Raw genomic sequence first — 27,388 nt, 5'->3', positions numbered from 1 at the left:
CAAGAAGTTTTTACCATCAAAAGTATCAGGTTTCAACACGGCAGCAAAACCTCTGACAGAAAAATGCCTATAATTAGGTTTTTGGATTGTTAGGATATTAGGCAATTTCCATGTCATTTTAATTCCATAAATTAACAATATGATGATGACATATATGATGTTATTGATAAATATAAATATGACATGAATCATAATTACGACATGTAACCATGATCCATAAAGCAAATCAAATATCAAAGCATAGCATGGTATATAATTATCTGTAACAGCACCAAACATGATACAACTATCGAAACAGATAAACAGATATACTGAAACAGAAAAACAGATACTAGCGAAACAACAGAACTGTAGAACAGAGACATATACGCAGAGCTTAAACATAACAGGAACAGACAACAGATATCTTCTGAAACAACTAAACAGACCTACTAAAACAGGTATGACACAACTATTGAACCTGCACGACAGAGCTACTGAAACAAACAGAGACAGAGCGACGTAAAACTAAGGGAAGATGAACAGATCATACCCTGAGACTCGCGCATTCAGATTTCCAGAACTTTGTCCTTCCTCGATCGCCATGGAGTAGAGACGAAGGTGAAGACGTCGAACCAATCACCGGGAAGGAGAAGACGGCGACCGGCAACACCAAGAGACCTCCGGGAAGAAGATGAACAGCAGCAATGGAGTTGGGCAGTCGCGTAGACGCTCCCCAAAAACCTAATTGCCGATCCCCCGTGCAAGGTCTCGAACGGCAAGGGCTCCGGAGGCACCTGCCCTCTCGCTCCTCCGTGCGCGCGAAGTTACGAGATGGGAATTCCTACTTTGCAACGGAACTATGATCTGTGTGTTCTCTCTTCTTGTACCAAGGAGATGAGTCTCCTATTTATCCTTGTGGCTGGAGAGGACAAGAGGGGAAGGGACTCCCCTGCTAGCGGCTGAAGAGACGGGCATCATCAAGGTTTTCACGCGGAGCTGAAACTCCCTCAATTAATTATCGAAACACCCGCAGATAATGAGTTGAAACTCCCACATAATTGAGTTGAAACTCCCGTACCATCAGCCAGCCACTCCAACCCTTGGACTTGCTCCTATTTGGTACAATGTATATATTGTCCATAATTACACACCATAGAGTTTATTGATTTATTAAATCTAAATGGGTCTAACCCATAATAAATCCAACATGATGTTGCCTCTGTTTTGGTTGTAGCAGGGGTTCCATAAATTTTTTTAAGCCACTGTATTAAGAATAATTCGCAGACGTTGAGTGTAATTTGCTGGTATATTGTCCTGATGTAATGATATATATATTAATAACCAGGGATTGCTCATATAAAGGAGTAAACACGAAGAATTGGATCTAAAGGTAAGATATATAGATATTTATTGTATTTTGCTTACCAGTGTTTTACAAATATTGCTCTTGAATCTGGTTAGATCAATGATAGAATTCATGCTAGCATATAAGGGATGTATGTTGCTTCCAATCCCAAGTAGCTCTTCTGCTATATAAAGTCCTTCTGAATGGATGTCTTGAGCAACGTTAGCTATCAGGAACTGTACTTCTTCATTGAAGCTATCTCCGATGGACAATATATCGGTGGCTATAGATTTAAGAGCTGGATCGATATCGGTGAAAAGCTGATATGCACAATCACAAAGTTCTTCACACGATTGCGCACATTTCCTGAAAGCCGTGAATTTGTCTCTGTAAAAACTCTTGAGTTCTAAAATCATCAGGTAGCTGAAGTCTGGCATAAAGCTTTGCTTCCCCATGCCGGTAAGACCATCTATAATGATCTGGTTTGTCTCTTGTGCATTTTCTGTATATGGAATAGCAATGCAATATATTTTAGCAATAAGTTGTATTCTGAATTTAAAATTCCTGCTTATAAATGTAAAGTACTAAGAATAAGTTTTCTTGTGGTTGTATACCTGATATGTGGGGAATACCAAATTGTTTTTCAATTAGTTGGCGAATACATTGCTGTGATAATTTTCCTTCACTTATGAGGTTGTTCATGTAAATGCCCAGCTGGTTTGGTGGAGTCACTGCAGCAGTAAGAATAGTATAATCCAGGTTTTAGTATAGAGAATAAAGAATGAACAAAATTGTTGTGAAGACGAAATTACAAGCTGGTGAAATTTAATGTTATATACCTCTGTTTTTGCGCTGGATAATCCAAGGTAAATCGAAACTCACATACTCAGGGCACCATGGCAATATATCTAGAATTAGGTCTGATTCTTCAATTATTCGAGAGTAAAGAACAGCTAGCTGGAAGTCCGGTGAACTAAGACCAATAGTAAAATTGGCAGAAGAGAATCCAATGCTGAGGATGTCTCTATATTCCTGCAATGCCTCTGTGATAATCATAGCAATTGTATACGGACCAAGGTTACAGGAGCTACTAGCTCTGATCATTGCAATAACTGATGTTTCTCGCCGTGATTCTAATGGGAAGAGTTAGATGCATATGTTAATTGCATAATTAAAATAATAAAAGGTTTTTCGAAGGAGGACGAATTAAAATTTTTTACTTGGTACAGTCGCCATTATGATTCCAGGGATGTTTCTGACAGAGTATTAGCCTTTGTTCCCTAAACAAAAAATTGTATAAGCGTATTACTCTGTATGCAGTACTGTACTAATATGAGGGTATGTAATTATTTCACCAAAAAGGTGCCATAATGATGCTAATATTAGGGTCAGTTTGAAATCTATATTTTTGGTCTTCATAAAAATTCAATATATTATACATATAGGTATATTATTCACAAAGGTTGACCAATAATTGTTATGTATACAGATGAATAATTTTTTAAAAAATTACGAAATCTTAAGAATATAAGTGCTCCACCACTTATTCCAGCACAGGCTTTAGACTCATTTTTCTTATGGGTTGTGGTATATAGGAAACGGGTTATTTGGTAACATAAAACATAGGAAATAAATACAAGGAATATAGAACAAACGAAATATAGCGTTTACCTAGCATCCGAGTAATGTTGCTTGATTTGTCCAGGGTGTAGAGGTATACTGAACCGGGGTGCGTAGTCTAGATCTATAGACAGAAAGATTCAATAAATAGCAAATTAATTGGTGGCGCCATATGAGATGGAGGAAGTCGGTGTGAATCCAAAGGTATAAAATCATGTTTGATTCAGAAAGGATAGAAAATGTGGTGTACTCAAATCGGAGAAAACGTTGTGTACTCAAATCGTCAATAGATCCCAACGGTAGTTTAGATGTGGGTGAAGTATAAGCGGGGAAAGTTTCTGTGAAAGCAAGAGAAGTTTGGAGAAGAAAGGAGAAGCAAGACATACCTGTAGAGCGTAGCTTCAGAGCTTCGGCGGACTCAGCTTCAGTGTGGATGAGGGAAAGTAGATGGATAACGATGCTTGGGAGACTTAGTACTGGCTTGCTAGGTTAATAAATGTATAATCATAAATTAGACTATAATTACACCGAATAATATCAATATTTATATTATTTAGTACTTCCTCAAAGAATCAATTCCTAGAATCCGTGTCAGTCAAACTTTTTAAAGTTTGACTAACTTTATAGAACAGAATAACAACATCTATAATATAAAATGCACATTATATGAAAATATATTCTATGATGAATCTAATGATACTAATTTGATACCATAAATCTTAGCATTTTTTTCTAGAAATTTGGTCAAAGTTTAAAAATTTTGACCTAAGACAACTCTAGAAATTGGCTCTTTCGTGGACGGAGGGAGTAGGTCAATTATAAAAGTAAGTCACATGTCTCAATCACTTGTATCTTGAGTATATAATAAATATGAGTATAGTTGTATGTGTATTTAGCTATATTTTTTAAAAATTTATAGATTTTTGTGAGGTAAGTTGTAAAATCATTCCTGAATGAAAAGACAACAAAGTTATCACATGTACTTGTTGTAACTTTTTTTTGTTGGAAATAGTAGGTTGGTACTCTATTTTTCTTTTTAACGTAGGGAGTAAATATTTGTTATCACTTAAGGGAAATAAATATTTTTATGTTGCGGCGCGAGTATTTGTTTTTATTGGACTATATATTTTTTCAGCGTACGTGTTGTTGGGGTATATTATGTAATTGAAAGATTTAGTTGCGGCAGTGGTGCACATTTCTGTTTGAAGATTGGCATTGTGAAGTGTTGACGACGGTCCTTAAGTATCAAATATAATCAACAAATAAACAAAGAAAAGGATCCAAATGCAACCAATACCCAGACTTAGGGTTTTATCTGACAGAATTCCACGAGTTTTGGTGTTTATCTATTTCTACAGGGGGTTATCAGGAAATATGAAGGAAAGACCCACATGTCGGGTTTACATAGAGATATTAACGTGCACCGCAGTTATCCAACATCTAGAAGAGTCCAGAAGCCACAGGAACGAGCTGGAGACCGAGCGGACCCAGGGGCAGGGCGCCCGCCCTCCCCCTTGGGCGCCCGCCCTGGTCTGAGGGCCAATCAGCTTCCACTTCGTGGATCATGCTCCACCGACCTAAGGGATTAAGGAAAACCGTGCGATTAATGTCGGTTTGATCCGACGGTCCACATTCATTTGGAAGGACTATATAAGCAGACCCCCTGTCCCCTGGAGGAGAGAACCCCTGAAACCCTAATTCATTTATCCATCTCGGGAGAAGAAGCCTCTGATCAAGCCCTAGAGCCACCACATCAGTAGATCTCTAATTTAGCATAGCTACATAGGATTAGAACTAGAAGGAGTCAATCTTCGATTGGTTTCCGGATCTTTCAAGAGGATTCTCTATTGTTCTTCATTTGTTCATCTTTGTTCTTCAATATTATGAATATGACTTTGTTCTACTTCAATATATTGATTATGACTTTGCTCTATTTGTTTATATTTGCAATTATATTGTTCTTAGTTTTTCATAGTTATATGCTTGGCTTAGTTAGATTGGAATTATATACATGTTTAGGATCGTATAACATTTATCCATGTGTACAGTGGGTAGATGATAAGTATTGTGTAGGTGTGGTGCCTATACCGTATTTATCTGTGATTGTACCCAATATGCCGGATCGCGGGGTAGTTCGTGGTAGTGACAGCTCCATTGATTCTTATATAGTCCCCCTCTCGTGCATAGGGCAGGCAGAACAACATTATTACAGTGGAGTGATTGCTATGTTTCTTATCTTCCTTGATAATATCACTATGCATGGGCGTAGTCCTGTCTCGCAATGATTGCCAAGTATAATTGCACTAACTATGATATGCTAGACTTTATAGTTAAGAATAACTTAGGAAATATTCTTGTAGTTCATCCTAATTCCATGCTAATGACTTGCTAAAATATCTATAGGTGCTTATCATTATTATATGTGGTTAGTTATACTGATCAGATTAATTATCTTTGTCACCATTCATACTTTATCTATATTTTATATGACATTTATCCCTGTATGAAAGAGATAGATAATGCTCTCTATTACAAATGCAATGATAGATACTCAATTCTATATTCTATTCCATAATCAACTTTGATGATTAACAATCTCTTCCGAGTGGTAAAAATATAAATAACGATACCTGGAATACTTCCCGGTTAAAATGCTACATCGGTATTAATCTGTGCGCTTGCAGATCTCAATTATTATTCATTCAGAAGAGCAATTGCATATTTCAATACCGCGTCTCTCATGTCATGCTGGGGATGACAACCTCGCTTAAGTGGCATGAGGGATAGGTTTGGCATTTTTGGCGCCGTTATCAGAAATAGAAAACTAAGTCTACTTTTGGTAATGACGTTAAGAATGTCCAACAAGCATTTTTGGCGCCGTTGCGGGGAAGGTTGATTACTAATCAAGAATGAATACGGAATTTTGAGTCATCATTCGCATCACTTATATGATTGAGATTATCAATTCTCTCATACAGTTTTACCCTGGTATTTTTCTATTTTATTTTATGCAGGGTAATGTATGAATAGAAGACATCTTTCAGGAAATTTTGTTGACAACCCTGAAGCATTATTCAGAAAAACAAGAGCCAAGCTCAAGAAGGCATCGTCAACACTTCAGCAGAAGCTTCATCCAACCAAGAAGACCGCCGAAGTTTCATCCGGAACTTGTCTTCAGAGTTCGAAGTCATGGCGAACAAATCGATACGCGAGTTCTCAGCTCCCACTACGGACAACATCCGCACTAGACCTGCTGCAGAGATCGACGGCAACTTTGAGCTCAAGCCTGGACTTATCAACATGGTGCAATCCAACCAGTTCGGTGGGAAGGCACACGAAGATGCTAGTGCTCCTCTCCAACACTTCATGGAGATTTGCAGCACATTCACCATATCAGGAGTCCCCAGAGATGCTATACTACTTCGCCTCTTCCCATTCTCACTATTGGGGAGAGCGAAGCAGTGGTTCTATGGTACAAAGGAGAAGAATACTACGTGGGCACTCTGCTCCACGAACTTTCTAGCTAAGTTCTTTGCCATGGGCAAGACCAATGCTCTGCATGGGAAAATTACAAGTTTTCAGCAACAACATGATGAATCCGTTCCAGAAGCATGGGAGCGCTTCCAAGACTACATCCTAGAATGTCCCCATCATGGAATGGAGAGCTAGCTACTGATGCAGACGTTTTATCATGGGCTCGACAATAGTGCCCGTGAGACCATGGATGCTGCAGCTGGAGGAGCATTCCTATCACTCACCATACCACAAGCCACAACTCTTGTGGAGAAGATGGCGTCCAACCAAGGCTGGAATGAAGAAAGGACCCAGACACGCAAGAGAGGTGGAGGTATGCACCAACTCAAGGAAGTAGACATGCTGTCTGCCAAGCTAGACATGCTCATGAAGAAGCTCGATGATAGAGCTGGAGAGAAGAAAGAAGTCATGCACGTTTACGACTCTCACATGACTTGTGAGGAGTGTGGAGATACTGGACACTCAGGCAATCACTGCTCTGAGAGGCTTGAGGACGTGAACTACATCAACAACAATTACTACAACCGTCCTCAACAAAATTAAGGTTGGAATCAACAGAGGCCTAACTACTTAGGTAATTATCAAGGTAACAATTCTTACAATAATAATAATTTTCCACTTCTGAGAGAGTTAGTGTCTAATCAAGGAAAGCTAATGGATAACCTATCTAAGAAATTGGCATCTAATGATAAAATGCTAGAAAATATAAATAATAGAATGCATCATTTCTCTACTGCCATCAAGAATCAAATTAGTTTTAATAAAATGATTGAATCTCAGTTAAATCAAATAGCTGTTGTTGTTCCTGCTACTAACCCCGGTATACCATCACAACCGGAAGGATTAGAATCTGCAAATCTTGTAGACATGTTTGATACAGGTAACTACTGGAGTAACCCCGTCACGGAAGTTACTACTGACCTTCTGCCGGTCAAGAGAGGCGATCCAAGACGCCCCGTCATGCCGATCTCCATTGGCATGGTGGACTTCCTAGAAGCACTCTGCGACTTTGGCTCTAGTGTCAACATTATGCCCAGGAAACTCTATGAAAAATTCTTTACATATGCTTTATTAAAAACAACCATGTGTTTGCAGCTTGTAGATCGGACACTAAGTTTCTCAAAGGAAATATTGAAGAACCTCTGCGTCCGAGTTGGTACCTTGTACGCCCCAGCAGACTTCGTGGTGATAGAGACCGGTAATGATGAGAGGGCACCCGTCAGCTTAGGGAGGCCATTCCTGAACACCTCGGGAGCTGTCATCTACCCTAGTGCTGCCAAGATCAGTTTCTACATCAAGGGAAGGAAGGAGATGTTTTCCTTCAAGAACAAGACTACACAAATCCCAGAGCAATCCCGACATAAACCAAGGAAGAGGACCAATAGGAGGAACATGAACAAGCAAGTGTGGACCGAGTCAGCTAAGATGGTCACTACAGTTCATGGAGGTCAAGATCATCGACTCAAGTCACCGTTTCTAACCAAGAAGGACGACCCAGGTAAGCCAAGCATGCATTGCTCCATCAATGGGTACAACTTCTACAAGACGCTTTGCGACACCGGATCGGGCGTCAACATAATGGCCGCAGTCACCTATCGGCTCTTGTTCGGAACCATGCCCCGAAAACCGACATACATTCAGCTCTAGATGGCAGATCAGACATTCCGAAAGATTAAAGGTATAGTAACTGATGTCCCTATCAAAATAGACGATCATTTTGTCCATACAGACTTTCAGGTTATTGACATGGGAGAAGACGAGTATGATCCACCCATCATCCTTGGGAGATCATTCCTCAGCACCGTTAAAGCAATCATCTACATTAGAACCGAAGAAGTTCATATGCACTTCCCCTCTAAGAAGGTACGCCGCTATTTTACTGATCCTAACTATATAGTTGATGACTCTAAGCAGGTCAGGACAAGAAGAAGACGACGCAACCGAAACTAGAAGAGGCAAATCATCAAGGACGGATGAGCAGACTACGAAGGAGAAGTGGTAAGGTCTGAAGACATATAGCTTGAATAAAACTATCCTGAGGAGACCGTAGCACCGAGTCAGGTGTGGAGAGAAGATAGTTATACACGAAGAGGAGGCGCCGCCGGAACCACCGACTACGCCATCCAACGAATCCCAGGACGACTGAGAAAACAGAGAGTCCCGTTCGGAGGACTTAAAAACACCGAACGCCTTGCCAAGAGGTAAACTTGGTAGTTATCCTTTTCCTTTCAATTATTTAAAATAGTTTGCTTAGTTAATTATGTTCATACTATCCTAAAAAGAAAATAAAAAATGTTAAAAAACAGTAAGCCCCATGTGAGTATACAAGTGGCATAAAACCCATAAGTACATTCACTATGGTGGCATAATAATAAAATAAAAATATTCTTCTGCTCTATAAGAAAATGAAAGTATAAAAATAAAATTGTGATCCTACCAAAGAAAGTAGTATTTATTGAGGAAGCTCAACATGATAAAGGCTAGATATTTATGCTAACACCTAATCAGTTCTACAATGCTTTGTTGTCTATTTGAGCTCCACAGAATTCAAGGATCAAGAAGACTAGCAGATGGAGGACATTCTAATCGCTGTTAGGGTGCTGCCGACTTTCAAATACACCTGTGCCACCTGCTAGCTACATCAAAAGAAATTACGTCAAAATCCAGCTTGGGGGAGAGCACCCCCATTTATCCCGCTAAGTATTTCTATCTATCTATATACTTATACTATATTAAAATAAAAATATACATAACTATGAAAAACCAAATAAAGATTTTGTGCTTAGATATATATATATATCTTTTGCTTAGTATGCTTAATAAATAAATAAAGTGGCTATGCTAAACTGAAATAAAACTCTAGCATGGATATGATGAATAGTTGCTCTGCCTAATTTTCAAATTTGAAGTTCTCTCTCTAGTTTAGACATAACTGTTATAATTTAAAGCTTGCTCTAAACCTGAACTTGTGGGAAGAGAACTTCATCTGAAATCTAAGTTGTTAACGGATATGATATGGGAAGGTTGAGCTGTTGTTTATCTATTCCTAGAGATACTAGAAATCTGGAGAATTTTATCTTTGAAAATCTTTAAAATATCACATGATGAGGTCCTGTATGATGAGAGTTTAAATTCCTACCACAGCCATATATACATGCTTGCTAGATTTTGAGCCACACATTTACTTTTTACTGCTTATGAGCATTGAGTATGGTCAAGCTGTGTAGACCCTTAGGAGCTTGTCATGTGGTTAAATCAAGATTCACTTGCACGTTCACTCACACATGCTGCTACTACTCCGGGAGTACTCATCCACATGTATCCACCCATTTCCATCTCCAGAACCACTCAAAAGTATTCTACACCTAATCCGGGAGAGAATAGCAAAAAACATTATCCCATTGCTGTTTTTCCCTGTGAAATAAATGCTCGAGTTATCTTGGTTACTACCACTTGCTATATTATTTCAGGAGATGAGTGCTCTAAGAAAAACAAGATACGAGGAAATAAAAAGGGGCAAGTGCTTGGAACCTCGAAAGAAAAGAAAAAGTGAGACGAGAGGTAAAAATGGACAAGTGTCCGACAGTAGAATTAGGGGTACAAGATACCCACCTGGGAGGAAAGAAAAAGAAAATGTAGAGCATATCATTCTCCTCAAAAGTTTCAAAGAGCAAGAAAGGTATGTATCTCTCAAAAAGAGCACAAAAAGTAGAATTAGACATTCACCATTGTTATCACCATCATCACCATACACCATTCATTCGCCACACATACATGTTGACACTTGCTAACAACACTTAAATACTAGGTTGTCATCCCTAGCATGGCACTAGAGTGTACTATGGTATTTATACGCACACAGATAAACCTGCAAGCGCACGGATACCGTTGTAACTTTTACGCGGTTAAAGGTTTTATCGTATCCACAGGGAAACGGGAGAACTGATCTACGCTCTAACTTAACCTAGACAGATAGGTGTAAATAGGAAAGATGGTAAAATTGAATAAGAACAATATTAAAGGTAACATAACAATGGGTGATAATATGGGAATAGAGAGTAGAGCAATCTAGTATATGGGCAATGGTAGGAGAATAGAGAGGATAACTCTGGTTTCTCTACTTCAAAGTGGTATGTCTATGTCTGGGACGAACCACGTGATAAGAATACACCACAAAGGATGCTTATCCATAGGCCGATAAACCCTACCAGTCCTCCTAACGGGAGGTGGACTACAGGGGACCAACGTAACTGTCACCTACGTGGCCTACCACACGATCCGGTTAGACAGGGGATATCCACAAGTAATCTAGGTCTAAGCACCACGCTTACACCTATACTACAACTCTCACCTATAGCGTCCTATAGATTAAAGTACTCAAAAGAGTTATGAACCAGAACATACATGGATAGTAATTGCATAATGAAATAAAAGTAGATTACCAGAGTCATCCCATGAGCAAGCTTGATTAGAGCTTGATCATGGCAAAGTACAACCGAAGGAAGAACCGACAGGCCGGCCTCTCCTCCAATCCTCCCTCGCTCTCCATCTCGCTACTATCTAGATCTACTCTAGTTTAGAGAAGAGAGGAGAGGTCTCATCTCCAAACCCTAGCTTTTGCTGTCTATGAATAATGAATAAGGATCAAGGGGGTGTCTCCTCCAGGGGCCAGGGGGCCTGCTTATATAGTCCCCTCAAGTGAATCGCATGGTTTTCCTTGATCCTTTAGGTCGGTGGAGCATATTCCGTGAAGTAGAACATGGTTGGCCGAAACACCAGGGCGGGCGCCCTGTCCCCGAGCCCACTCCGCTTCCCGTTCGTTCCCGTGGCTTCTGGAGTCTTCTAGATGATAGAAAATTGCGCGGCACGTTAATATCTTTATGTAAACCCGACATGTGGGCCTTTCCTCCATATTTCTTGATAACCCCTATAGAAATAGATAAACACCAAAACTCGTGGAATTCTGTCAGATAAAACCCTAAGTCTGGGTGTTGGTTGCATTTGGATCCTTTTCTTTATTTATTTGATGATTATATTTGGTACTTAAGGACCGTCAACAACTCCCCCAAGCTTACCTCTTGCTCGTCCCTCAGCAAGGATGGACTCAAGAGTTTCTGCAGTGGTTTTATGCCTTAAAGGTACACATTCGTTCAAACAAGATCTCATCTCTAGGTTAAGATAAACTGTTAAGATTTAAACTTACTCATATTACCTTCCACCATGGGGCTTGCAACCATCACTTGTGTCTTGAGCAGTTAAAAGATAGAATGGTCAAGTCAAGCACATGTCTCTTGTTCTTTGATCAACTATAGCTCTGGAGTTTTTGTAGATTTTCAAAATAAAACCCAGAGATTCCTTGTATGACTCTCTCAATTCTCTCTTTTGTGGTATTTCTGGATCCTCACCAAGGCAGTGATGATATATGCCTTCTCTCAAAGTATGTAGTATTTGTGGTATGAGGCATAGTGATATTGCCTTCTCTCTCATCCTACTCTAATGAGGCTTTGATATTTGGAGCTCATAGGTGGGAGACAGCTAATACATACTTACAAGACTTTTATTGCATAGTCAAACCATGGATCCAGAGAAACAAGTCAATAAGTCAAATCAAGATGTGCATGTGTAGCGAATGAATGGTGTATGGTGATGGTGGTAAAAACAATGGTGAAAGTCTAATTCTATTTTTGCTCTTTTGAGGGGATACATACCTTTCTTGCACTTTGAAGCTTTTTGATGGGAATGAGATGCTCTATATTTTATTTTTCTTTTCTCTCACACTACAAGAAACCTGTTAATCCGTGATGAAAAAATTCCGTCACGAATCACCAAAAAACCGTCACTATACAACATCTGTGATGGTTTTAGATATCGTCATGGATTGAGCGTCATGGATTAACCCTAGTGACGATTTATCAAAAACCGTCACAAATTTACAGAATCAGTGACGATTTTAAACCGTCACGATTGAGCCCAAAGGCTAGTTAGCCCAGTCCAAGCCCATTTCCTATGACGAAAAAGAACCGTCACAGATTAAACAACCATCATTGCACTGACATGGGTGCGGATGTGGACATTGAGCCAACAATGATGTGGACACTAACATCATTTTTAGAAATCTCATAGTGACAACACGCATCACATAATAAATAAGTTTTTCATCTAGTAATCAAATACAAGGTCTCACGTTTTCACCTAACAATAGATCACATAGAAATTTTCATCCAATGGAACAAATTACACGAATTGGTTGTCGCAATATTAACATTTATGTCTAATCTTCATCCACTACATTATGGTGGTGTTCGCTTGAGAGCTTGTGGTAGAAGCAGCAGTAGCAACCTCTTGCCGTTGAAAAACCCAGATTGTTCATCCTCCAATATGCACTATTATTCCATTTGATTTATCACCCTAAAGCAAAACACAAAATAAATATAAATACATAGGTCATTTCCATTTGATCTCATACATGAAAACATAGCATTTATTCACCAGAGCAGACTAGTCATATAGTAAAGTAATGCAAAATACAAACTCATTTGACACATGCGCACAGAACAATGAACAAACCCACAGAGTCATGGACAAAGCCAACATGCTAACAGTTAGAAAACTTTACAAGTTTGCTGTTACAGCTCAAAGACATTCAGGTTGTTTAGCATTTAGGATAGGCCACCATGTCGCCATGTCTCAAGTGCCGCTGCTAGTAAATAAAAAAACTGCACACTCAACTAGACATCATGTGGAGCTGCTAGTAAATAAAAAAAACTGCACACTTAACAGAGACAGGGATAGAGTACCATGCAAAGAAGAATCAAGCTAATTAATAATTTTCTAGCACCAAAGATCAGGAGCCAACCAAAATGTTAAGCATTGGAATAATCTAAAGTTGATGATTAGCATATTTCTTGTAGTGTCAGGTGGGTATCTTGTACCCCTAATTCTATTGTCGGACACTTGTCCAATTTTACCTCTCGTCTCACTTTTTCTTTTCTTCGAGGTTCTGGGCACTTGCACCTTTTTATTTCCTCGTATTCACTTCTTTTTTTTCAGAGCACTCACCCTCCTAGAATAATGTAGCAAGTGGTAGTAACCAAAATATCTCGAGCATTTATTTCACGGGGAATAACAGGGATAGGATAATGTTTTTGCCTATTCTCTCCTGGATAGGAGTAGAATAATTTTGGGTGAACCTGGAGATGGAAAGGAGTGGATGTATGTGGATGCGTACTTCCGGAGTAGAAGCAGCATGTATGAGTGAATGTGCAAGTGAATTTTGATTTTAACCGCATGACAAGCTCCTAAGGGTCTACACAGCTTGACCACACTCAATGCTCATAAGCAGTAAAAAGTAAATGTATGGTTCATTGTCTAATAAGCATGTATATATGGCTGTGGTAGGATTTAAACTCTCATCATACAGGAACTCATCATGCAACATTTTAAAGATTTTCAAAGATAAAATTCTCCAGAATTCTAGCATCTCTAGGAATAGATAAACAGCAGCTCAACCTTCCCATATCATATCTGTTAACGACTTAGACTTTTGATCAGGTACTCTTCCCACAAGTTTAGGTTTAGAGCAAATCTTTATTCATAGCAGTCATGCCTAAACTTGAGAGAGAATTCAATTTTGAGAACTAGTCATGGCAGAGCAACTATTCATCATTTCCATGTGAGAGCTTATCATGAGGGTTCATAGCAAACTTTATTTATTTATTTATTTAGCAAACTAAGAAAAGATATATATATATAAGCATAAAATCTTTATTTGGGTTTTTATGATTATGCATATTTTTATTATTTGAGTAAAGTATAAACATGAGTAGAAACACTTAGCTGGATAAATGGGGGTGCCCTCCCCCAAGCTGGATTTAACGTAATTTCTTCTGATGTAGCTAGCAGGTGGCGGAGGTGTATTTGAATGTCGGCAGCACCTAGACAGCGATTAGGATGTCCTCCGTCTGCTAGTCTTCTTTGATCCTTGGATTCTGCGGAGCTCAAATAGACAACAAAGCTTTGTGGAACTGGTTAAGTGTTAGCATAAAATCTCTTAGTTGTTATCATGTTGAGCTTCCTCTAATAGATTTTACTCTCTTTGGTAGGATCATAAATTTATTTTTATACTTTCATTTCTATTGGACACGAATATATTTATTTTATTTTTACACCACCACAGTGAATGTACTTATGGGTTTTATGCCACAAGCATACTCCCATGGGGCTTACTATTTTTAACATTTTTTATTTTTATTTCATGATAGCATAATCAACTAACAAGCTATTTAAGGAAAGTAAATAATTTAAGGAAAAAGGAATGCAGAAAGGATAAATATAGATAACTACCGATTTTACCTTTCGGCAAGGGTTCAATGTTTTATGTCTTCCGAACAAGACTTCTCACCGTGTTCATTCTTTAGGTGCGTCATTTGATTCAGGTGTGGACCTTGACGTCTGCACCTCTTGATACGGTGTCACCCATATTCTTCGTTTGTCTAGCAGTTCAAAGTGCGGCGTGGCAGTATCTTGCTCAGTGTGTTTGTGCTCGTAGATCAAGTCCTTCACTTGGTAGAGTCTGGGAGTTGAAAAATCCCCCGTGTTTCTCAAAATGTGTCCTGCTCATAGAGACAAGGCAGAGATCAAGTGCATGGGTCCTGTTGGTGGAAAACACCAACAGAACCAAAAGTATATTTATTCTTCTCTATCCTTAAGCATAGGGAGAAAGACAAATTTGATGGGTGATAAGTTCATGAGTGTAGCACTTATAACATTTGTCAGATCAGATCGCTCAACCTTATGGAAAGATAATCTATCTATGTATATGTATTTTTCTTTATATCTCTCAAAGATTGAATGTGCATCATTCTAGCCCATATGTATAGGAGTGTGGGATCATGGAGGTAGTACTAGGAACAAAGATTAAAGGACTAAACATGCTGACTTAGTTGGGTTGGTTAATTTGGAGTTATAAATCATACATGTTTGTCTCTTTATTTATGTGAATGCCATAGCCAAGGAGAAGCTCATAAAAGTGATAGTCACATACCTTAAGATGTTACCTTAATTGAAGAGTGATGGTACCATCTCACCTTGTAGAAGCTTCCCATTAGTAGTGGCGGTGTATCTTGTTTATGTACTTTGTCTCCTTCTATGGATCATCTGTCTATGATGAATGAGCTATGTTCTTCTTGTGCACATTGTTAAACTTCATGTGTCTCTCTCTTCATCTCTGATGTGAGTTTATCTCAGGACTTCCCAAATCGATATTGAAAGTTTTTCTGCGGGGGTTAGTCCGACAAAATATACTAATGTCTACACAAGCAGTTTTTTAGTCCAGTAACCAAACTAGACTCCATGTCTAATCAGATTAAGGAGAGCTATTTAACCTAAGCACCACGCTTAATTTAAATGCCAATGGAAGTATGTCGAATACTTCCAAACCAACACTTACTTGTGAATAGACAAAGGTAGCATGACAACATTATATAGATCTACTCAAGTGGAGATGAAAATAGAATGATTAGCATCTAACAAATTGAGCGTGTCTCAAAGGTAGGGACAACCAACATAGCAACATGACAAAGGATGTTTTTATGTAAGGTACTCCCCCAACCTTGAATTTTGCCAAATTCAAGTTTGGATGAATTTAATTCAGTGTTGCATGATAATTGGTTGGACATACCTTGTGCTTGTCGTTCATCCGATCTTCTTGCTCCAATCCTGGAAAGGTTAGTTACAAGAATACCCGAAGGAATATTTTCACAATTATCGTTATATGCTCAATGGCAAGGTCATGTTACGATCTGATAAGCGCTTATTTTAGGACACTAAGCTTGTCCTTGGGAACCCATCAATTTATGTTGGCGAAGTGGTTTCCCCTTCGATGCCAACTGTTGACGGTCCTTAAGTATCAAATTTAATTATCAAATAAATAAAGAAAAGGATCCAAATGAAATCAAGATCTAGACTTAGGGTTTTATCTGACAGAATTCAACGAGTTTTGGTGTTTGTCTATTTCTGCAGGGGGTTATCAGGAAATATGGAAGAAAGGCCCACATGTCAGGATTACGTAAAGATATTAACGTGCTGCGCAATTATCTTACATCTAGAAGACTCCAGAAGCCACGAGACCGAAGCGGAGGTGAAACGGGGCCAGACCCTGGGCGGCCGCCCAGTTGGTCAGGGCGCCCGCCCTGCCCCTGAGTCCAATCAGGACTCTGCTTTGCGGGAGATCTCCACCGACCTAAAGGATGAATCTAAACCATACAATCTATGTCGGTTTGATCCAAGGGCCCATATTCACTTGAAGGGACTATAAAACCAGACCCCCTGGCCCCTGGAGGAGAGAGCCTCTCAACCCTAATTCATTGTTCCATCAAGGGAGAAGAAGCCTCTGATCAAGATTAGAGCCACCACATCAATTAGACATCTAGATTAGCATAGCTACATAGGATTAGAACTAGAAGGAGTCAATCTTCGATTGGTTTCCGGATCTGTCAGGAGGATTCTTGGTAATTCTCTAATTGTGCTTCTAATTGCTTTCTAATTATCTTTGTTCTTCAATATTATGAATATGATAATGCTAGACTATATAGTTAAGAATAACTTAGGGAATATTCTTGTAGTTCGTTCTAATACCATGCTAATGACTTTCTAGAGTATCTAATTGAGGTGCTTATCATATTTATTATGTGGCTAGATCAGATTAGTTATCCTTGTCACTATTATTATTTCATATATCCTTTATGTGACACTTATCCCTGTATGAAGAGTTAGATATAATGTTCTCAATTATACATGCAATGATATATGCTCAATCTCATATTCTATTCTGTAATCAATATTGATGATTGTTAATCCCTTCCCAGTGGTAAAAATATAAATAACGATACCTGGAATACTTCCCGGTTAAAATGCTGCATCGGTATTAATCTGTGCGCTTGCAGATCCCATTCATTATTTATTTAGAAGAGCAATTGCATATTTCAATACCGCGTCTCTCATATCATGCTGGGGATGACAACTTGGCTTAAGTGGTGTGAGGGATAGGTTTGGCATTTTTGGCACCGTTACTAGATTTAGAGAACTTAGTCTACTTTTGGTAATGATGTTAAGAATACCCAACAAGCATTTTTGGCGCCGTTGCCGGGGAAGGTTGATTACTAATCAGGAATGGAATAAAAGATTTTGAGTAATCATTCGCATCACTAATATGATTGAGCTTATCTATTCTCTCATACAGTTTTACCCCGATATTTTTCTATTTTATCTTATGCAGGGGAATGTATGAATAGAAGACATCTTCCAGGAAATTTTGTTGACAATCCCGAAGCATTATTCAAGAAGACGAGAGCCAAGCTAAAGAAATCATCAACACTTCAGCAAGAAGCTTCATCCAATCAAGAAGATCATCGGAACATGTCTTCAGAGTTCGAAGCCATGGCGAACAAATCGATCCGCGAGTTCTCAGCTCCCACTACGGACAACATCCGCACTGGACCTGCTGCAGAGATCGACGGCAACTTTGAGCTCAAGCCTGGACTTATCAACATGGTGCAATCCAACCAGTTCTGTGGGAAGGCACACGAAGATGCTAGTGCTCATTTACAACACTTCCTGGAGATTTGCAACACATTCACCATACAAGGAGTTTCCAAAGATGCTATACTACTTCGCCTCTTCCCATTCTCACTGTTAGGAAGAGCGAAGCAGTGGTTCTACGCTACAAAGGAGAAGAATACTACGTGGGCACTCTGCTCAACAAACTTCCTGGCTAAGTTCTTTCCCATGGGCAAGACCAATGCTCTCTGTGGGAAGATTACAAGTTTTCAGCAACAAAATGATGAATCTGTTCCAGAAGCATGGGAGCGCTTTCAAGACTAAATCCTAGAATGTCCCCATCATGGAATGGAGAGTTGGCTATTGATGCAGACATTTTATCATGGGCTCGGCAACAGTGCCCGAGAGACCATGGATGCTGCAGCTGGAGGAGCATTCTTATCACTTACTATACCACAAGCCACAGCTCTTGTGGAAAAGATGGCGTCCAATCAAAGCTGGAATGAAGAGAGGACCCAGACACGCAAGAGAGGTGGAGGTATGCATCAGCTGAAGGAGGTAGACATGCTGTCTGCAAAGCTAGACCTGCTCATGAAGAAGCACGACGATAGAGCTGGAGACAAGAAAGAAGTTATGCACATCTACGACTCTCACATGACTTGTGAGGAGTGTGGAGACACTGGACACTCAGGCAATCACTGCCCTGAGATGCTTGAGGATGTGAACTACATCAACAACAACAACAACTACTACTACAACCGTCCTCAACAAAATCAAGGTTGGAATCAACAGATGCCTAACTACTCAGGTAATTATCAAGGTAACAATTCTTACAACAATAATAATAATTTTCCACCTTTGAGAGAGTTAGTGTCTAATCAAGGAAAGCTAATGGATAACCTATCTAAGAAATTGGCATCTAATGATAAAATGCTAGAAAATATAAATAATAGAATGGATAATTTCTCTACTGCCATCAAGAATCAAATTAGCTTTAATAAAATGATTGAATCTCAGTTAAATCAAATAGCCGCTGCTGTTCCTGCTACTAACCCCGGTATACCATCACAACAGGAAGGATTAGAATCTGCAAATCTTGTAGACATGTTTGATGCAGGTAATTGGAGTAACCTCGTCAATGAATTTTCTACTGACCGTCTGCCGGTCAAGAGAGGCGATCCAGGACGCCCCGTCATCCCGATCTCTATCGGCATGGTGGATGTCCCAGAAGCACTCTGCGACTTTGGCTCCAGTGTCAACATTATACCCAGGGTACTCTATGAGAAATTCTTTACATATCCTTTATTAGAGACAACCATGTGTTTGCAGTTTGCAGATCAGACGATAACTTTCCCAAAAGGAATAGTGAGGAACCTTTGTGTCCGAGTTGGTACCTTGTATGCCCCAGCAGACTTCGTAGTGGTAGAGACCGGAAATGATGAGAGAGCACCTATCATCCTAGGGAGGCCATTCTTGAACACCACGGGAGCTATCATCTACGCTAGTGCTGCCAAGATCAGTTTCTATGTCAAAGGGAAGAAGGCGACATTTTTCTTCAAGAACAAGACTACACAAATTCAAGATCAAGCCAGACGTGAATCAAGGAAGAGGACCAACAGGAGAAACAGGAACAAGCAAGTGTGGACCGAGTCAGCTAAGATGGTCACTGTAGTCCATGGAGGCCAAGATCACCAACTTAAGTCACCGTTTTTGACCAAGAAGGATGATCGAGGAATGCCAAGCATCTACTGCTCCATAAATGGATACAACTTCTACAAGACGATTTGCGACACCGGATCAGGCGTCAACATAATGGCCGCAGTCATCTATCGGCTCTTGTTCGGAACCATGCCACTAAGACCAACATACATTCAGCTCCAGATGGCAGATCAGACATTTCGAGAAGTTAAAGGAATAGTATCTGATGTCCCAGTCAAAATAGACGATCACTTTGTCTACACAGACTTTCAAGTTGTTGACATGGGAGAAGATGAGTATGATCCACCCATCATCCTTGGAAGACCCTTCCTCAGCACCGTTAAAGCAATTATCTACATTGGAACCGGAGAAGTCCATATGCACTTCCCCTCAGAGAAGGTACGCCGTTATTTTACTGACCCTAACTATATCATTGAAGAATCTAAGCAGGTCAGAAAAAGACGCAACCGCAACTAGAGGAGGCAGATCATCAAGGACAGATGGGCAGACTATGAAGGAGAAGTTGTAAGGTCAGAAGACGTAGACTTTAAACAGAATTATCCAGAGGAGATTGAAGCACCGAGTCAGGTATGGAAAATGAAGATAACTGTACAAGAAGAGGAGGCGCTACCGGAAGTACCGACTACGCCACCCAACGAACCTCAGGACAATTAAGAAATTGGAGAGTCCCGTTCGGAGGACTTTAAAACACCGAACGCCTTGCCAAGAGGTAAACTTGGTAGTTATCCTTTCCCTTTCAGTTATTTCAAATAGTTTACTTAGTTAATCATATTCACACTATCTTAAAAAGAAAATAAAAATGTGAAAAAACAGTAAGCCCCATGTGAGTAGACGAGTGGCATAAAACCCATAAGTACATTCACTGTGGTGGCATAAAAATAAAATAAATATTTTTCTGCTTTATAAAACAAAAATATAAAAACAGGGAGTAATAATTATTAAGGAGTCTCAAGATAATAAAGGCTAGATATTTATGCTAACACTTAATCAGTTCCACAAGCTTTGTTGTCTATTTGAGCTCCACAGAATTTAAGAATCAAGAAGACTAGCAGACGGAGGACATTCTAATCGCTGTCAGAATGCTGCTGACTTTCAAATACACCTCTGCTACCTGCTAGCTACATCAAGAGAAATTACGTCAAAATTCAGCTTGGGGGAGAGCACCCCCATTTATCTCGATAAGTATTTCTATCTATCTTTATACTTATATTATTTTAGAATATTAAAATACATAAACTATGAAAAACCAAATAAAGATTTTATACTTATATATATATCTTTTGCTTAGTATGTTTAATAAATAAATAAAGTGGCTATGCTAATCTGTATCTAAATAAAACTTAAGCATGGATATGATGAATAGTTGCTCTGCCTAATTTGCACATTTTAAGTTCTCTCTCAAGTTTAGATATAACTGTTATAATTTAAAGCTTGCTCTAGACCTAAACTTGTGGGATGAAAACTTGATCTGAAGTCTAAGTTGTTAACGGATACGATATGGGAAGGTTGAGCTGCTGTTTATCTGTTCCTAGAGATGCTAGAATTCTGGAGAATCTTATCTTTGAAAATCTTTAAAATGTTGCATGATGAGTTCCTGTATGATGAGAGTTTAAATTCCTACCACAGCCATATATACATGCTTGCTAGACTTTGAGCCACACATTTACTATTTACTACTTATGAGCATTGAGTGTGGTCAAGCTGTGTAGACCCTTAGGAGCTTGTCATGTGGTTAAATCAAGATTCACTTGCACGTTCACTCATATATGCTACTTCTACTCTAGAAGTACCATCCACATATATCCACCCATTCCATCTCCAGAATCACCCAAAAATATTCTACTCCTAATCCGGGAGAGAATAACCAAAAATATTTCTATTTTCCCCTTGTAAAATAAATGCTCAAGTTATCTTGTTACTACCACTTGCTATATTATCTCAAGAGATGAATGCTCTGAAAAAAAAAGAAAATAAAAAGAGATACGAGGAAATAAAAAGGAGCAAGTGCTCGGAACCTCGAAAGAAAAGAAAAAGTGAGACGAGAGGTAAAAATGGACAAGTGTCCGACAGTAGAATTAGGGGTGCAAGATACCCACTTGAGAGAAAAGAAAAAGAAGAGCATCTCATTCTCCTCATAAAGTTTCAAAAGCAAGGAAGGTATGTATCCCCTCAAAAGAGCAAAGTAGAATTAGACTTCCACCACCATTGTTTTCACTATTATTATCACCATCATCACCATACACCATTCATTCGCCACACATGCACATCTTGATTTGGCTTATTGGCTTGTTACTTTGGATCCATGGTTTGACTATACAATAAATGTCTTGTAAGTATGTATACTTTATCTCCCACCTATGAACTCTAGATATTAAAGCCTTATTAGAGTAGGGTGAGAGAAAAGGCAATGTCACTATGCCTCATACCACAAATACTACATATCTTGAGAGAAGGCATATACCATCAATGCCTTGGTAAGGATCCACAAATACCACAAAAGAGAGACCTGAGAGAATCATACAAGGAATTTCTGAGTTTTATTTGAAAATCTGCAAAAACCCCAGAGCTATAGCTGATCAAGAATAAGAGACATGGGACTTGGCTAGACTGTTCTATCTTTTAACCACTCAAGACAGAAGTGACAGTTACAAGTCCCATGGTAAAGGTAAAGTAAGTAAGTTTTAAGTCTTGACAGTTTACTCTAACTCAGAGATGAGATCTTGTTTAAAAGCATGTGTACCATCAAATTTTTTAAAAAAATATTGCAGCAATTTATGATCCATAGCTGAGTCTATCCTTGCTCAGGGACGAGCAAGAGGTAAGCTTGGGGGAGTTTGTTGACGGTCCTTAAGTATCAAATTTAATTATCAAATAAATAAAGCAAAGGATCCAAATGAAATCAAGATCTAGACTTAGGGTTTTATCTGACAGAATTCCACGAGTTTTGGTGTTTGTCTATTTCTGCAGGGGGTTATCAGGAAATATGGAAAAAGGCCCACATGTCAGGATTACGTAAAGATATTAACGTGCTGCGCAATTATCTTACATCTAGAAGACTCCAGAAGCCACGAGACCGAAGCGGAGGTGAAACGGGGCCAGACCCTGGGCGGCCGCCCAGTTGGTCAGGGCGCCCGCCCTGCCCCTGAGTCCAATCAGGACTCTGCTTTGCGGGAGATCTCCACCGACCTAAAGGATGAATCTAAACCATACAATCTATGTCGGTTTGATCCAAGGGCCCATATTCACTTGAAGGGACTATAAAACCAGACCCCCTGGCCCCTGGAGGAGAGAGCCTCTCAACCCTAATTCATTGTTCCATCAAGGGAGAAGAAGCCTCTGATCAAGATTAGAGCCACCACATCAATTAGACATCTAGATTAGCATAGCTACATAGGATTAGAACTAGAAGGAGTCAATCTTCGATTGGTTTCCGGATCTGTCAGGAGGATTCTTGGTAATTCTCTAATTGTGCTTCTAATTGCTTTCTAATTATCTTTGTTCTTCAATATTATGAATATGACTTTGTTCTACTTCAATATATTGCTTATGACTTTGCTCTACTTGCTTATATTCAAGATTATATTGTTCTTAGTTTATCATAGTTATGTACTTGGCTTAGTTAGATACGATCTATATACATGCTTAGGATCGTATAGCGTTTATCCATCGGATCCATGGGTAAATGATAGATATTGTGTAGGCGTGATGCTTATACCGTATTTATCTGCGATTGTACCCAATATGCCAGATCGTGGGGTGGTTCGTGATAGTGACAGCTTTATTGATTCTTATATAGTCCTCCTCTTGTGTATTGGGCTGGCAGAGCAACATTATTACAGGGGAGTGATTGCTATGTTTCTCATATTCCTTGCTAATATCACTATGCATGGGCGTAGTCTTGTCTCGCAATGATTGCTAAGTATACTTGCACTAACTATGATAATGCTAGACTATATAGTTAAGAATAACTTAGGGAATATTCTTGTAGTTCGTTCTAATACCATGCTAATGACTTTCTAGAGTATCTAATTGAGGTGCTTATCATATTTATTATGTGGCTAGATCAGATTAGTTATCCTTGTCACTATTATTATTTCATATATCCTTTATGTGACACTTATCCCTGTATGAAGAGTTAGATATAATGTTCTCAATTATACATACAATGATATATGCTCAATCTCATATTCTATTCTGTAATCAATATTGATGATTGTTAATCCCTTCCCAGTGGTAAAAATATAAATAACGATACCTGGAATACTTCCCGGTTAAAATGCTGCATCGGTATTAATCTGTGCGCTTGCAGATCCCATTCATTATTTATTTAGAAGAGCAATTGCATATTTCAATACCGCGTCTCTCATATCATGCTGGGGATGACAACTTGGCTTAAGTGGTGTGAGGGATAGGTTTGGCATTTTTGGCACCGTTACTAGATTTAGAGAACTCAGTCTACTTTTGGTAATGATGTTAAGAATACCCAACACCAACCTTTGTATATCAAGATTAGCTCAACGAGATCTGCAATATTTATTATAGACATATGCATCGACAACCGCCCTTTTAAAGTTTTTGTAAATAGAAAGGAAGAGGGGGTTGGAGATCTCAAATGTGGTGATGTTGGAGAGACCAATAGATTGGGAAGATGTTTCATATGAGCATGGAGTAAACGAAGTGGCTATGAAATAAATTTCATGCTCATTGATGTTATCTTTGTCTCTAATCTGAATGTTCAAAGTTTCTCTTGGATTGGTCCCGTCTATGTCCTCTTCTATAGAAGGGTGAATCTCATATTCAAGGGGAGTTAAAGACTCAACATCTGAAATTGAGTCAAGGTCAGAATCCATTAAGGCTTCTTCCTTGTCCTTCCATTCTACACATTCCAGTCATTTAGAATTTGTAATCAAGAGAAGGGAGCTGATAGAATCTTCTATATGGCTTAGCTCTCCTTCTATGGCATTACTTGTCATGCCATCCTTGTGGTCTTCATGACTCCTATGATTTGGTCGTCTTGATGGATTGCTAGGATCATCATGAGACTAAAAAGGAGATGGATAAGAAGGGTCTCTAAGGTCAAGGATGGATTTAGAATTTGTGAACATGGAAGGGGAGCAGATAGAATTTTCTATATGGTTTAGCTCTCCTTCACTTGATATGTCATCCTTGACTTCTTCATAATAGGAACCAGGACATTCTCTAAGAGAACCATTATTACAAGGATTTGAATTATCCCTGCTTGAAGGTATCTTATGGAACCAGAAGTCTAAACCATCAGCATCTGAAAGATTTAAGGTCGGAATTCCATCCTCCCTTGGAGAATTTTGGGGTATTGATGGTTTAGGTTCGATAGCTAAAGTTTGGGATTGAAGTGGTTGTGATCTGGCTATAGAAACTTCTTCTTCTTGTCTAGGAACTGGTTCTTTCTCTTTCTCAGGGATATATATACTAGGAGACTTTCCGCTCATTAAATCAATCAAATTCCAAGCTTCACTAGCGGACAGGTGATGGAAAGATCCTCTAGAGGCCGCATGAAGGGTTTGCTTATTTTCCCTACTAAGGCCCTTAAAAAAGTGAATTAGAAGATCTTCTCTTGGAATAGAAAGATTTGGGCCTGTGAGAGTAAGGTCAATAAAGCGGTCCCATGATTCGCCAAGAGATTCTTCTTCTAATTATCTAAAAGAAAGAATCTCGAGCCGAAGATCCGCCACTTTGGAGATTAGAAAATATTTAGAGAGAAAACTATTGTATAGCTCTTTCCAATCTCCATGAGCACTTCCTATGTTGAGTGTATACCAATGTCTAGCTTTTCTCGTTAAAGAGAACGGAAAGAGCTTCCATTTAAGGGTCTCATCAGACATGCCTTCAATGCGAAGGAGGTCACAGACTCGATAAAACTCTCTTAGGTATGTGTATGGGTTTTCCTCACCTTCTCCTGAGAAAGGTTATTTTTGAAGAAATTCTATGTATTCCGGGCTTATCTCAAAAGTAGATGTCATGATAGGCTTTGAGGATTTTGGTGGCTCGAGATGTGTGCCCGTAGGTCTATTAAATTCATAGATAGACATGTTTGAATTCATGATAGACCAGAGATCAAGGATTAGATAAGAAGAAAGAATAGCAGAGATAAGGCAAAAGATAAAAGGAAAAGTATATATATATACAATTTTTTTAGAAAATGATTAAGCTAGTTCGTAGTCAACTCAGCAACCGTTTCCCCGGCAACGACGCCAAAAAACTTGTTGACACTTGCTAACACCACTTGAATACTAGGTTGTCATCCCCAGCATGGCACTAGAGTGTACTATGGTATTTATATGCACATAGATAAACCTGCAAGCACACGGATACCGTTGTAGCTTTTACCTGGTAAAGGTTTTATCGTATCCACAGGGAAACAGGAGAACTGATCTACGCTCTAACTTAACCTACATAGATAGGTGTAAATAGGAAAGATGGTAAAATTGAATAAGAACAATATTAAAGGTAAGATAACAATGGGTGATAATATGGGAATAGAGAGTAGAGCAATCTAGTATATGGGCGATGGTAGGAGAATAGAGAGGATAACTATGGTTTCTCTACTTCAAAGAGGTATGTCTATGTCTGGGACGAACCACATGATAAGAATACACCACAAAGGATGCTTATCCATAGGCCGATAAACCCTACAGTCCTGCTAACGGGAGGTGGACTATAGGGGACCAACGTAACTGTCACCTACACGGCCTACCACACGATCCGGCTAGACAGGGGATATCCACAAGTAATCTAGGTCTAAGAACCTCGCTTACACCTATACTACAACTCTCACCTATAGCGTCCTATAGATTAAAGTACTCAAAAGAGTTGTGAACCAGAACTTACATGGATAGTAATTGCATAATGAAATAGAAGTAGATTACCAGAGTCATCCCATGAGCTAGCTTGATCATGGCAAAGTACAACCGGAGGAAGAACCGACAGGCCGGCCTCTCATCCAATCCTCCCTCGCTCTTCATCTCGCTACTATCTAGATCTACTCTAGTCTAGAGAAGAGAGGAGAGCTCTCATCTCCAAACCCTAGCTTTTGCTCTGTCTATGAATAATGAATAAGGATCAAGGGGGTGTCTCCTCTAGGGGTCAGGGAGCCTGCCTATATAGTCCCCTTGTCGAGGGTATCAACAAGGGGTACCGTCACCAACGCGAATAACGAAACCATCCGTACGTAAAACTAGCGCCTCGATTCGACGCTCCGTCCGCACACACGCACGACCATCGACGACCGTAGCCTCGAAGACGGAAATAGCGTCGAGCGAATCGATCGGGCGTCGAGCGCCGCTTACCGTCGAATACGGAACAGGCTCACGCGAACCGGGGGGCGTCGAGCGCAAGGACGCCGTCCGCCGCCTGACGCGCGCACGTGGGCCGGAGCATTAAATGCGCCTGATGCTTCCCCACCTAACACATAGGTCACGGGAGGCGTGATAGGGAATAGGCATCCGTCCCATCAATCTTTTTGCAGCCTTCCCGCCGAATGACCCAGGGCATGACAGGGCGCGGGAAATAAGGATGGGACGTCTAATCGGGACCCCCTCGAGACGTCTAAAGTCAGCGCTCCGGATATCAGCACAATGTACGGCATCTAACCCT

This window comes from Sorghum bicolor, chromosome 8 (assembly GCF_000003195.3).
Source record: "Sorghum bicolor cultivar BTx623 chromosome 8, Sorghum_bicolor_NCBIv3, whole genome shotgun sequence".
NCBI lineage: Eukaryota > Viridiplantae > Streptophyta > Magnoliopsida > Poales > Poaceae > Sorghum > Sorghum bicolor.
Note: the sequence above shows the minus strand (reverse complement) of the source record.